This window comes from Vidua macroura, chromosome 8 (assembly GCF_024509145.1).
Source record: "Vidua macroura isolate BioBank_ID:100142 chromosome 8, ASM2450914v1, whole genome shotgun sequence".
NCBI lineage: Eukaryota > Metazoa > Chordata > Aves > Passeriformes > Viduidae > Vidua > Vidua macroura.
Genome location: NC_071578.1, coordinates 2,922,439 through 2,937,404, shown reverse-complemented (window position 1 = coordinate 2,937,404; position 14,966 = coordinate 2,922,439). Strand labels below are relative to the sequence as shown.

General features: G+C 43.4%; 1 protein-coding gene across 1 annotated transcript in view; it reads right to left on the bottom strand.

Moving 5' to 3' along the window:
- The window catches only part of ADAM12 (ADAM metallopeptidase domain 12), a 178,135-nt gene that overhangs the window by 145,792 nt on the left and 17,377 nt on the right, over positions 1-14,966 (bottom strand). The window lies entirely within an intron of this gene.

The window sequence follows — 14,966 nt, the reverse complement described above, 5'->3', positions numbered from 1 at the left end:
CCCACTGTGCTGATTTCCCAAGGTGATGAGGGAAGGAACATTTTAGGGCCATATCCCAGCCTGAATGAGAAGTCCTGATCACCAGAAGACTGAAGAATTTCAGAGAGGAACTCTGACAACTCCTCAAGGGGCACATGAAAATAGCATTTGAGGATTGACTAAATTGGTTACACTTAGGGAAAGAATTAGGCAGGGCAGAGATGCCCAGTGTGCACTCACCCCAAGAGATTGCTGAGCTGAGGGATGCTGAATTATTCCCCTCAGACGACAAACACTTGTTTATACACCGAGGATGTTTTTAAGCAAACATCCTTTTCATTATGCATTTGATAAAGGAGTTAGAGCAGCTGTGCCCCCCCCCCCAAACAACCCCATCAAATTGCAGTTTGCAAATCAAAATTCACAGATAAGAACACCTTGAACACACAAACTTTGCCCGAGGCTAAATACAACTTATTTCCTCTCCCTGCAGCAAGGCTGTGACGGTGACATTGCATCCATAAACGAGCTCCCTAAAATTGAAGGAGCAAAGTTGTGCATTCCAAGGGATGCAGAGGAGTGATTTTGTGGGATAGGCAGCAACAGCCATAAATCGCTGCGACTTTATTTTATGCTGAATGAATTTCTCACTAGCTCAGGTGCCAGCCAGCACACTAAAAGGACAGAGCATGAAAACAACTTCACTGTGGCTCATGAGGAACTTCTGAAACTCTCACTGCTCTGACAAGGAAATATTTGTATATAATTTAAAAATACAGAATATTTTTTTAATGTATTATATATATTTATATTATATTATATTATATTATATTATATTATATTATATTACATTATATTATATTATATTATATTATATTATATTATATTATACAATATATATCATATTACACAATATATATTCTATTCTATTCTTTATTTATTTATTTTTTATTATTTTATGCTGAATAAATTTCTCACTAGCTCTGGTGCCAGCCAGCACACTAAAAGGACAGAGCATGAAAACAACTTCACTGTGGCTCATGAGGAACTTCTGAAACTCCCCTTGCTCTGGCAAGGAAATATAATATAAAAATACAGAATATTTTATTTTTATGTATATATTAATTATATTATATTACATTATATTATATTATATTATATTATATTATATTATATTATACAATATCTATTCTATTCTATTCTTTATTTATTTATTGATTTATTATTATTTTATGCTGAATAAATGTCTCACTAGCTCAGGTGCTAGCCAGCATACTAAAAGGACAGAGCATGAAAACAACTTCACTGTGGCTCATGAGGAACTTCTGAAACTCTCACTGCTCTGACAAGGAAATATCTTCATGTAATATAAAAATATAGAATGCAAAACCATAAAAACTACACCATGGCTGCTGGAAAAAACCAAGCACATCTTGGTATTACCAAGTAATTTGGCTTGAGTGTGACGGCCAGTGTCAGAATTCAAACTGAGCTTAAGGAATATACCTTGGTAAGACAAAGCTTTGTGTTACCAGGGTTGTATTGATTTTTCTTGCACTGAGAAAAATAAAGATTTTGCTGGAAAAACAAGCCAACATTGCCTTTGAATCCTTCAAACAGAGACTGGACTCTTTGTCTAAATTGTTTAGTAAATGAGGCTGCGAAGAGTTTGAAAATGCTTTTTTTTTTTTGCACAGAAATATCAACATCTCCCTTTGTTATCTGCCTCAAAGTAATTGTATTACTGGAAATACTGTAGACAATAATGGGGAGCTCCAGAAGACACTGATTTCATCCACATCAGCCAAAATATCTGCAGCAGCTGATCCTCCTGCAATTTGAAGCTGTGCAGTGATGGCACAGATAATATCCACACTTGGAATAGCCTTTATTTTTTTACATTATGCTTTTTTTTTTTTTCCCCTCAATGCCTTACCCTAAAATTAGAACAACTCCATCTCCATATATGAAGTTTATGGCATTGCTGAGTCCATCACAAGGACACACTGATAAAGCCTCTGCTCCTAAATGAAATTCCTCCCTAATAACCTGTCCTAGAAAAGCAGAGCACTGATAAGAGTTTCACTCCATGCTGTGCATCCTCCTCCCCCTCCACTGCTTGATTTTCTGATTTGATTTCAATGCCAGATCTTGCTGTAGCCTTATTCAGCTGCTTTTTCCTCACAGAGCTTTGCAAAAACAAATTCAAAACCTGGTTCGAGAGCTGAATCCTGAGATAAGGTTGGAAACAGAGGAGCTGTGTAAGTATAGATAGAGATCTTAATATATATAGATATATATATGCACACATATTGATATATATAGATATATCCACTCCATTAATACAAATACAGGAAAATTCAGCACTGTGGTGCTCCCTACAAAAGAAATTACTCAAATCCAGCTGTTGTTGTCTCCATCTCACACAGATTTAGGGAAACTGCTAAATACTAATTCCGGGAAGGCTCTGAAATTAGAGCTGATTGCTATTCTACACATCAAGATTTCTTCTTAAATTACTTAATAGATGTATGGAAGTGGGATAATATTGATAAATGCAATTTAAAAAAAAATGGTGCTTAGTGATTAAATTGCATGGTTGAAAGAAGTAAAAATTATATAAACGAGAGATATTTAATAAACCAAAATATTAATAATAAAAATATTTCTTAAATTCAAGTGTTTTTCATGTTGATCTCCATCTAAGAAAAGTGATTGTCTAAACTTGGACTGAGTTATAGGCTCATCATACCCTATAAAAATCTCAGCTAATGCTCTTCACAATATTTACAAGATGTTTTCAAATTGCCTCTGAGTTTGCAACAGTGACAATCCTCGTGCTCAGCACTGCAACCACTCCTCCTCTTTCATTCCTTGAGACCTAAAATCTTCAAAATATCTATTCCCTCGTTCAAACAACACATATGGGGTTTTTCCAGACGTGCAAGACATCCCTCTTTGCCCCAGAACAGCAATTTCCTGGCTCCTAAAGGTTGCACATCCCAAGCAGGAACACAAATAACACTTCTGGTCTAAAAGGGCATTACAAAAATCAAATTGGTGCCCCATTGCCCGGGTTAAACTTTATTCCCATTTTAGAGATGGGAAGGGGCAGGACAATAAAGGGGAGATGCACAAAGCAAATAATTCAGGTTTCCATCTTTAAAATCCCAAGAGTTTCCATCCATTTCCTAAATGTGCCCCCGTGACAAGCAGGGTTCCCAGGCTCCTGACCCTGAGTCTCCCTAGAGCTGCATTTTCCTTTCTTTTCTCTCTCCTCTGGGGTTCCTGGGAAAGATCCTGCTCTGGAGGGTTCCCACAGATCACATTTAAAACCAGTCCAGCCCTTTTTTCCCTTTATAATCAAAACCCCATAGCAGCTGGCAATTCCACACTGAGCTCGTAAGGAAAAAGGGAGTCAAATATTGAGAAATATATTTTTGCTTCACTTGGAGCCTTCTACAAGCAGAAATTAAGTAATAAATAGAAACTCAATAAAGCATGAAATGTAGTACTTAATGTTTAACTGTGGGCATTGAAATTGATTTTAGTTTCCCTCTGCAGGGTGTGCTTTGGGGTTTTGGTTGGGGTTTTTACAGATGCCACTCACTCATTCACAGGGATTTACACACCTCACTAGCTCCTCCACGAAAAACATGACATCTCTTGGCAATAAAAGGTTAAAATTCGCTTTGCCCTCTGACTATAACAGAAATACCTTTGCAAGCTAATGATTGTAACAGGCTGCTCTGCTCCTGAATAAACATTCTAGGGATTTCCTGAGGTGTTGTTTTGTTTTGTCATTTCTTTTTATTTTTTTTTCCCCCATCTTTTTAATTGAGGGAAAAGAATTTGGAGGGCATAGCCAGCTTGGATGGTATTTCAGTCAGAAATGTGTATATGTTGTCTTTCTATACACTTTTCAAACTGAAAAAATTACATTTACACAGCTTCTGGATATTCATTTTATAGGAAAAAAAAAAAATCTTTAAAGCTTCTCCAACTCATCTCCTTCTGCCAGCTTTCCTGGCCAACTCTTTCTTAGTAATGCCAGTAAATGCCAAAAAAAGTCTGGTTTCAACAACGTTTCTGTCTGTTGAAACCAAGAGAGAGGCAGTTTCTGTTGGATACACTGAATTTAGGGATCCCACTCTTTCTCCTGGAGGGAGTGGGCAATGCTAACACAGGAACAGGCTTGGAGATGCTTTGAGGACAAAATTCCTCTTGTTGACTTTTTCCTGCAGCAGATCCATGTCCAGAACCTCCTTTGCAAGGCAGGTTCAGCCCTGCCAGGGCAAGGGCCCTTTTTTTTGGGGCAGGGAGGCTCTTGGCTGTCCCAATTCTCACATCTCAGAGCTTTTGTCTCCCTGCCCCTCGCCAGCAGCATTTCTGTCCCAGGACAGGCTGTACCTCGCAGGGAAACAGCAGAGACGAGGCAATGGGTGAAGCTAAAGTAAATAATGGAAGACACCAGGGTGGGACTGCATCCAGGATTGCTGCCTGGAGGATCCTGCCATGCCCAGCACTCCCAAAGGATGAAGAGTGCCAGAAAATAACATCCAGCAAAAAAAATCAACAAAAATTGGGCATCTCAGAGAAGATCTGACTCTGCCGTCCCCAGGCAGCAGCTCTGGCTAAAAATCTTTGCTGCTGTGCTCGCTGAGGTGGTCTAGTAAAATTCTTCTAAATATTAAAATTATTTATAGGTTTCATTTAACACAGAATGTAAAATGCTGCCACTTCAGAAGGAGGCAGAGCTGTGGCTGCCTCCTTCCTGGAAGAGTTCAAGGCCAGGTTGGAGCAGCCTGGGACAGTGGAAGGTGTCCCTGCCATGGCAGGGGGTGGCATGAGATGAGCTTTAAGATTCCTTCCAACCCAAACCATTCTGGGATTCCAGGAATCACTCCAGACAACGATGACTGGCTGGGAAGGGCTTGGCAGGTTCACCCCAAAAAGACCATTTTTATTCAGGGAATGCTCCTCAAAGGATGTGGTCAGTGGAGAGAGAAGGAACAAAAGAAGAGACGAGCCCTGCCAAGGAACCACCCTGGTGGAGGAGAGGGCCAGAAGAGGAAGGGGGAACAAGGTCACGCAGAAGAAGCCAAATAAAGCTGATCCCAAGGCAGGAGGAATGAGGGCAGGACTGAGGAGCTCCTCATTTCCTGAGCGTGACTGCAGCTCCAGAGGAAACAACACATTCACATCTTGGACCTGGGCAGAGCATCAAAGGGCAGGGACTGAGCTGGGGATCTGAATGGAGCTGGACACATCCTGGTGTGACACGGGAGGGACAGGAGCCCTCCCTGGCGCCAGGGACAGAGCCACCACCAGTGTGTTCAGCTGCTGTGTCAGTGAGAGCACACACACCTCAGAGCAGGCACCAGCACAGCCCAGTTATGGGGACACAGAAACAGCCCCATAGCAGTGCCACCAGCAGAGATATGGGGACACAGAAACAGCCCCATAGCAGTGCCACCAGCACAGTTATGGGGACACAGAAACAGCCCCATAGCAGCACCACCAGCAGTTATGGGGACAGAGAAACAGCCCCAGAGCAGTGCCACCAGCAGTTATGGGGACACAGAAACAGCCCCATAGCAGTGCCACCAGCAGAGATATGGGGACACAGAAACAGCCCCATAGCAGTGCCACCAGCACAGTTATGGGGACACAGAAACAGCCCCATAGCAGCACCACCAGCAGTTATGGGGACAGAGAAACAGCCCCAGAGCAGTGCCACCAGCCCAGTTATGGGGACACAGAAACAGCCCCATAGCAGTGCCACCAGCAGAGATATGGGGACACAGAAACAGCCCCAGAGCAGTGCCACCAGCAGAGATATGGGGACACAGAAACAGCCCCATAGCAGTGCCACCAGCAGTTATGGGGACACAGAAACAGCCCCAGAGCAGTGCCACCAGCAGTTATGGGGACAGAGAAACAGCCCCATAGCAGTGCCACCAGCACAGTTATGGGGACACAGAAACAGCCCCATAGCAGTGCCACCAGCAGAGATATGGGGACACAGAAACAGCCCCATAGCAGTGCCACCAGCAGAGATATGGGGACACAGAAACAGCCCCAGAGCAGTGCCACCAGCCCAGTTATGGGGACACAGAAACAGCCCCATAGCAGTGCCACCAGCAGAGATATGGGGACACAGAAACAGCCCCATAGCAGTGCCACCAGCAGAGATATGGGGACACAGAAACAGCCCCATAGCAGTGCCACCAGCACAGTTATGGGGACACAGAAACAGCCCCATAGCAGTGCCACCAGCCCAGTTATGGGGACACAGAAACAGCCCCATAGCAGTGCCACCAGCCCAGTTATGGGGACAGAGAAACAGCCCCAGAGCAGTGCCACCAGCACAGTTATGGGGACACAGAAACAGCCCCATAGCAGTGCCACCAGCAGAGATATGGGGACACAGAAACAGCCCCATAGCAGTGCCACCAGCCCAGTTATGGGGACACAGAAACAGCCCCATAGCAGTGCCACCAGCAGTTATGGGGACACAGAAACAGCCCCAGAGCAGTGCCACCAGCAGTTATGGGGACACAGAAACAGCCCCATAGCAGTGCTACCAGCCCAGTTATGGGGACACAGAAACAGCCCCATAGCAGTGCCACCAGCCCAGTTATGGGGACACAGAAACAGCCCCAGAGCAGTGCCACCAGCACAGTTATGGGGACACTGGGCAGAAACAGCTCCAGGACATTGTCACCAGCACAGTTATGGTGGCACTGGGCAGAAACACCCCCAGCACATCTGTGATCAAGTCCAGAACACCCTGCAGGGTCTGGCAGCAACACCAGCACTCACAATATTCAGGGGAAATGCATCTCACAAGGATTTCACCCCCAGCCTCTCCAAGCTCCACCAGCCCACCCCCTGTGCCAGGCTGGAAATTGCAATATTCAGCTCCAAAAGCTCCATTTTGCTTTAGAAGTGTGTCCTTGAGGAAAGGCACCACACAAGTGGGACACGCGATTTCCACAAGCTGAAAACTGAACACAAACTTTCTGCTGCAATATCAAAATGATACAGATAATTTTTACCTCATCTACACAAGCTTTTTGAAAGCAGCTGGCAGAGTTTTTTGGCAGTCATTTTATTTCTAGAAAAATACCAACACCTTGAAAGGCTTTTATTGTCAAGATATTCCTGCATTTTAAAAAGCCTTGTTATCAATCCTAATTATGTTTTTATCAGGCTTTAAACTGCATATAACCTCTTTGACTCCTCATTACAATTCTGAAAAATGAGAAATATTCCTATAGAAGAGGCAAATCAACTGGGGCTTGAGTAAATCATATTGAAATAGATTTATAATTCAACAACAAAGGCACTGGGCTTGTTAGCTGTAGGACTCAGTGGATTGACCAGCTCAATTTACTTCTTCAGCCCTAAAATATACACTGAGAACAACTCAATTTACTGTGGCTTTCTGAAATAAGGGTCTTCATCACAAAATATGTCAGCAGCTCATGGTTTCCCCTGCTCAGAGGATTTCAGTCCTTGGAAAAGCCCCAAGTTTTGCTGCTGTTCCAAGTCCACAAAGAACTCCTTGCAGGAGCTGCACATTCCTGGTACCAGGGGTGCTTGGTGGGACAGAGCCTGCTCTGGTCTAGGCTTCAGTCTGACCCAAGGCACTCACAATAGGAATTAAGAACAAGGGAGATTCTCCTCCTGCCTGTAAAAAACAAAAAAAAAATGATCACATGCTCAGAGCTGGAAAGCAAAGCATTCTTTTAATCCAACACTGAAATTCATACCTTACACTCGCAAGATCTGTTGCAAGAGACGTGAAATAGCCAAGTATAAGCTAAATTAATTCAATATGAAAATGCCTCAGTACAAGCACTTTACAAACCCAGCATAAGGCAGGAACTTAGGTTTAGATTTTAATTCCACATTAAAGGGTGGCTAACGTGAACTGCATCATTAAAATAAAAATATTTTCCCTCCATTTTACTGCAGGAGGCACAACCTGTTTGTTTGTGGGGTTGGTTTTTTTTTTTTTTTTTTCTGAAATGCCAGCCTGAAAACTCAAGTTAAAGTGGATTATTTCAGCCCCATCAGCTTTTGAAGGATTGCTGGAGCTCGGATCTGAGACGCTACCTCATAGCTGGTGGGTCCCAACCAAACCCTCTGCAGAGCCCCTGGCCACGAGGGCTGGTACTGGGAGGCAGAGCTCCCCACCATTATATCACTGGTGATCTCCCCTGGCCAAGTATGACAGAATTCCTCCAGCAGCCCAGCGTGGTACAAGCTGATGAAGGGGAATTTCACAATTTCACCCTAAGGAAGGCTGCAAACCCCCACGGAGAGCAGGAGGTGTCTGGTGGGCTGTTCCCACAAAGCTCTCCATTTTCTGCTCTTTAAAACACCCAGTGCTTCCAATAATACCTGAGCAGGAACGCTCACACAGAGCTCTGCAAACTGAACACGCTGTATCACTCAGGCTAAAAATGCAATGGACTCTTTTCTGGGATGAATCCCAGTTGCTTAACACTTCCCAGTGTGCAGGAAATGAATCCTCGTGTATCTAGCTGGAACCAGGGCACTGATTCAGCGCAGACAGAGAAAAGAATTTTCCCCACTCAATCACCAACACTAGGTTTTCATTGGTGGTCCCAGCTCCAGGAATTTCTCAGCCCTGGAGCTGCTGTGTGAGCTCCAGCAAGTCCCTGGAACCAGGACACACCTACCAGCATTTCTAAAAGATGACATGAATTAAATTATCAGATGGATCAATTGGTTAAACGAGGTTGGATGGGAGGAAGGGAACGTGTTTTCCTCCTCTTGGACGAGGTGAGGTGAGAGGGGTGGCTTTGAGCTGCTTTGGCTCACTGGGACACAGAAATCCCCTGACTGCCAGAGGAGGTGCCACGCTCCCTTCCCCGATTGTGTCCATGCAAAACTTATGCTGCTTCCAAATTAAACAAACACACAAGAGTTATTAACTAATAGAGCATATTTGCACTAATTACTCCTCAGAGTGGCCCTGCAAGGCAGGAGTATTGGTATGAGGAAAAGCAAAAGAAATATCAGATTGTTTACCAGGCTATTAAATTAATGACTTCCAGGTTATTAATTAAAGGCTCAAGGAGAGGATCTCCCAGGGAAGGTTGTGGAGGATTAGTGCTGTTCCTCTGCCTGTGCCAAGCTGCATTCCCAGCTGATGACACAGCTTGTGGAGAGAGCACAGCTCTGCCTCTTATAGTCGATGCTCATGAGTCATAAAAAATATGGAGAGCACTATAAATTCTGGTTATGCCTCTCTCTCTCTCAAGATATGTAAAACAACCATGTAAAAGAGCTATGAAAGCTGTCCTCTCAGCCTTCAAAGCCTTGTTTAAGCAGCACTGTATGATTCCCCTTAATACAATTGTCAGGAAGTCTAAACTTTGGTAATTATTTCAAATGAAAAGGAACAGCAGGAGGCTCAGTTGAAGGGAATATAAACAATTATCACTTGCACGAAGGCTATGCCAGTCATGAAATAAACTTGAATGGGTTTGCTCTTGAAAACACTGAGCTCTAAATTAATTATGTGACAGAGTGAGCCCCTCAGCTGTGTATCAAAGCCTGTGAGAGTCACACAAGAGGGGAAATGGGAACCAGCACAGAGACCTGCCCTGGGAGGGTGGGGAGGCACAGGGTGCCCAGCCAGCTGTGGCTGCCCCTGGATCCCTGGAAGTGTCCAAGGCCAGGCTGGAGCAGCCTGGGACAGTGGAAAGTGTCCCTGCCCATGGCAGGGGGAGGAAAAAGGCAAACTCTGGGGTCCTTTCCAACCCAAACCATTCCAGGAATCTGTGAGTCTGTGTGATGCCCCAATAAGTTCCTAATAAAACTGGAACTGCTGTGGAGAGCAAAACTCTGCATAAGACCCAGGCTATCACTGCCTTTGCCCCTTCTGCCAGTTTGCAGCTCCCAATGTGTTCTTGAATCTCCAGCATTATTGTGGTGGCTTTTTAACAAATTTAAAGTTATTTCCTCTTCTTGCCAACGGTACTTTGGCAAAAATATCCCAATTTTAGTAGGTGTTGAACTAGGGCCTTAGAATGAAGGCATAAAAAAATGCAAAAAGGTGAAAAGCAGCAGTGTAACACCCAATAGATGTGATAAATCTGGAGAATCACAAAGATAAGCAACAACTGTCAGAGCTGATGATACTTTTATAGATAGCAGAGAATTTCACACTGAGATTCACGTAATCAGTGCCCAGAATTCGACACAAATAATCAAGATTCTGATGTTTGCTCCTGAATCCAATCCATGGCACAATGCTTAGGAATGGGGCAGGCAGGGATGCAAAAGCTGCTTCTTCAGGAGCAAAGGGAGATGCAATGCATGCTAAGCAGCAGGAAATGGTAATCCTCTGCCACTTCACATACACAATCTTAGAGCTGTGACAAGTGCACACTTAAAAACCAGAAGAAATATGGTCTAAATATATATTTTATAGCTGGCTTTCATCTTTATCTTCACATTTCATTGCTAGAGTTTATATTCAAAGCATAACATAACACCAAGAAAGAAAAAAAGAGTGTTGCTACAAGAAAAGCAACTCTGCCTTCTCATCTTTCTTTCTCCCTTTTTTTAAAAACCCTTCTTTAAGATTTCAATTTGCAGCCCTGATTTATTCCAGCCTGGGCAAGGGAAGGAAACTGATTCACACGAGCTCAGAATCTGGCCTTGAAAACTTCAGCTTGGCAAAGCAGTGTTACTGGCCCCTGAATCCACTGCCCCCTCCCCAAAGGGGAGAAAATTTTCTGATTTATTTGGATTTAGAAGTCACTGGTGTTGAAGTGAGAGCTGGAAATGTCCTGAAGGTCTTGCCATCCTCTCTGCTCAACAAGGGCACCTTTCTTTCTTTTCCTCTGCTCATCTCAAACTCCAACACAACCCCAATCTCTTGGGGTGTGGGAAGTCACAGAACAAGAGGTCTCACTCTCTGCAAGGTGGGGGAGAGGTGGATTTTCCAATCTATGTTTATGAAGTGAGGTCAGTGACAGTGTTTTAAAAGAGTCCTGTGAGGCTCACAGTGATCCCGGTGGATTAAGGGTCTAACCCTTGTGTGCAGCTACTTTCCCACAGTTCACTGTTTTAAAGAAGTCACACAGCAAAATTTGCTCATTGATTTACATATCCCCCAAATTTAACATCAAAAAATCAAATTCCCTGTCTGAAATTCCATCATTTGAAAGCAACCTGGGCTGGCAAGTTGCAAACTCAAATCAAGTTCAAGCATCTCAGGGCTTTCCAGCTTCTCGTAGGGTTTTTTGGGAACCACACTCAGCTACAGGCTGCAGGTGCTCAAACACCTGTCCAGGTTCAGCTGCATTCCCATTTATTTTTATGAATGGCATCTGTATCCTGACTGGAGCACCCACAGGTTAATATTGCACTTGGACAGGTACAGAGATCAGGATTACAAAAGATCCATACCCATCAAAATGTGCAGAATATCCCCCAGAAAGGAAAGCTGCACCTAACTTGCCCATGTGCTTTTAGAAAACTGAGAGGATTCAATCTTTCAAAGCACTTGGTCCTGATTCTCTTTGAGGCCCTGCAGGTGCCAGCAATGGGATGCCAGGTCCTACACAGACAGGAGCAGAGAAAACCCCACACCTGAGCGACTGCTGCCACACCCTGAGCTCTCTGTGTTGACCTGCACGGCTGATCACATCAAACCCTCCCCAAATACTTCCCATTTCTCAGGAACTTCATGCATTTCACAATCTGCACCAAACCCTGGGTCCAAAGGCAGCTCCACTAAGCTGTGTCCCTCTGGGAACACGAGTGCCAGCCCAGGGCAATGCCACACTGGGATCCCCACAGCGTTCCAGCTTTTCCATGCCTGCCCTGCCAGGCAGCATTTCCCCACTGTGCTGACCTTTAAAGCACAGAAATGGAGCCAAAAGCCCCTTAATGCCCACGTGAAACATCTCCTGCCTGGCTCTTGTCTCCCCAAGAGGAGGGATGTGCTGCAGGCTCCGGAATAACACCACTGATTTTACCTGACCCAGAGCTCCTGTGCTGCAGGGATCTGGCACACACCAAGCCCTCTGTGTCCCTAACAGGGTGTGAGGATAAAAGCTGAAGCCAAACAGATGGTCTTCAAAAAAATCTTCCCTCAAGTGTTCTGTGTACTAAAACATCACTTACCCAAACTCTCATCAAACTTGGCTTGATTTGTGAATCGCGAGCCAAGTTTGGAAGAAAAATATTCAGCTGGAAATATTGGTGGGGGGAGGAAAGAGGTTTTTTTTGCTGCCCTTAAATTATATAAAATGAAACCATTTCGTTCAAACCTTAGAAATATTTAAGAAAAATAGAGCCCAACCCTCGTGTGTTTAAAGCAAGCACTGAGGTGGGGGGTGGTAATCAACACAGAATGCAAAGTGCTGAGCAAATGAAAGAAGAGAAGTGGAAGGACAACTGGAGCTCTAATGTATAATGACCTATCAACACGTGCTGTAATGCACACAAAATTCCAGGGAAGGAGGAAATCACATCTGCAGGGAGTATGGGCAGCTATTGTTTGAAGCACGGGGTGATGTTGCACAACCCTTCAGGGCCTGATCCTGCTGCCACACGGCCCCAAGTGCAGCATTTTCTCCTCAGCAGCCCTGAGCAGCAACAACTGGACCCTCAAAATAGCAGCCACTCATTTTAGCAGCCTGCTCAGCATTGGCAACTGAATACAGTTAATAGAAGTTATAGAATTTAACTTCTCCAGTTAATAGAAGAATTAGGTACCAGCAAAATATTCCTGCTGAAAATGATACATTTTCTGAATTGTAAAACAAAAAAAGATGCCAGGAGAAATGCTAACAAGCCCAACTAAACAAACAGCATCACACAGTTGTACAAATTGAGGTATTTCCATAGCAGCTTCTTTTAAGTATCTATATTTTATTTTTAAAATGTTCATCCCTATCCAGGATGCTGATAGGCCAAGGGGAGAAGGCCCCAGGTTGTGCTCAGGTTGGATATTAGGAAATAATTTTTCACTGAAAGAATGGATAAGAATTGGATGAGGCTTCCCCAGGGCAGTGCTGGAGTCCCCATCCCTGGAAGCCTTAAAGAAATGACTGGATGTGGCACCCAGGGCTGTGGTTTAATGGTGCCAAAGGTTGGACCCGATGGCCTTGGGGGTATTTTCCAGCTTAAAAGATTCCATGATTCTACAAAAAGTGTTGGCATCAGCATGGGCATCTTTTGAACAGGAAAAAAGCAACAACATTTCTGAAATGATGGCACCATGAAATCCTGGCCTTGGTTTGATAGAGCTTTGACTTGAGCTGGGCAAGGTGGAGAGAAAACTTGACCTGCCCAGTAAATGATCAGTTCTCTCCAGGCACAAAACACTTCATCTACACTTAGGAAACCCCAAGTTCTTTAAATATAATTTAATTACATGTCTGAATTTTAAATTGGGGTTTGCCTCCCACTAATTTAAACTTTCATAGGAAGCACCGAAATCACGAGATTTTTGTCCTTGAAAAAGCACATCCCAAGTGTATTAAAGTAAAACCTGGTTAGAGATAAACAATTTTTCCTTTTTTTTTCCCCCTCAGTAAATGGAATTTCCTCACTGCTGCTGAGCAGTTCTGTGTGTTTGTGCCATTAGACAGTGTGAATTATCTCACATTTTTTGCTCAGTGTAAGCCCTCAACAAGAAAGTCATTAGCTTAATAATCATTGCTGGCAGATTCCAAGTGAGAGATTCCAACAGATACTGCAGCGACTCCTGGGGTAAATAAAAGGACAGTTTTATCTCCAAGATGGGAGAGAAGGCTGCACTAAATGATGAGTGTGCTTTCCCAGGGACTAATTGTAAAGCAGGAGTATTTACAGTGAAAGGATTGGGGAATGGGGCCATCATTGCCAGGCAATTATCTGTACACAAATAACTTTAATCCCTTGGCATTTTTATAGCCACTCCATTATTTATTTTACTATATATCCTATTGCAATACCATTCCCCTCTTACAAGTACATGCTTTTTTTGACTTCATATACGATTAAAATAAAGCAGATGAACACTTTGAAATGAGTTGAAGAACAATAGATCCCATTTAGCCATCAAATACAGCAGTATTTAACTTTTGTGCTTTTGATCAATATTTATGTGGCAAGCTATTCATTACTCTTCTCCTCTACCACTGAAGCTGTTGTTCTTCCCACAGCCTGATGTGCACTTTTGTGTATTTAATTTATAAGTTTCCATGGAAAAGAAGTATTCAAGGGGGGGGGGGGGAAATTGCTGATACAGCACGTGGATCTTTCTACCAAGCCACAAATCTTAAACTGAAAGTAATTCTGGGAAACAAATTAACGATATAAATCACATTATCATTACTCACAGAATGATACTGGGATGTAACTCTCGGAGAGCTCCAGTGAGTAGCTAAAAGGCCTCTCTCTATATGGAGAATGCCTGTTTCTAATTAAATAATCTAAAAATAGAGTTGCACATACATCTAGGACCAAGCCATCTGTGTTATCTCTGCAAGATAAGCCATTCTACACCCACTCTGATATCCCTTTCATCGCTGCACAGATTCAGAACTGGGCCTGGCCCTTCTTTCCTATTTAGGAAGGGACAGAGGAGAAGAAGGAAAAAATTTAATCTAGACAAGCTTTTTTTGAAAGTCAGAGCCCTTGTTTGGAAATATCTTTTCACACCTACTTGTGTCAATCAGCAACATGACCCAAAGCCATGTCCTGCAAGCAGTGGCAGTAGTCAAGCAGGATTTCTCCACGAAATACTTTCCCAATCCAACAAAAAAAGCTGTTTCTAATTGGCTCTCTGGGCTTTTTGCATTGTGGTTTTTTTTTTTTTCTCCCTCTTTTTTTTTTTTTTAACTATTTAAAAACTTTGCTTTTTCCCTTCCTCATTCAGATAATTAAAAGAACAACATAAAAAGTGAGCTGGAGTCAAACTAGACCTGAGTTAAAAGGTTGGGCAG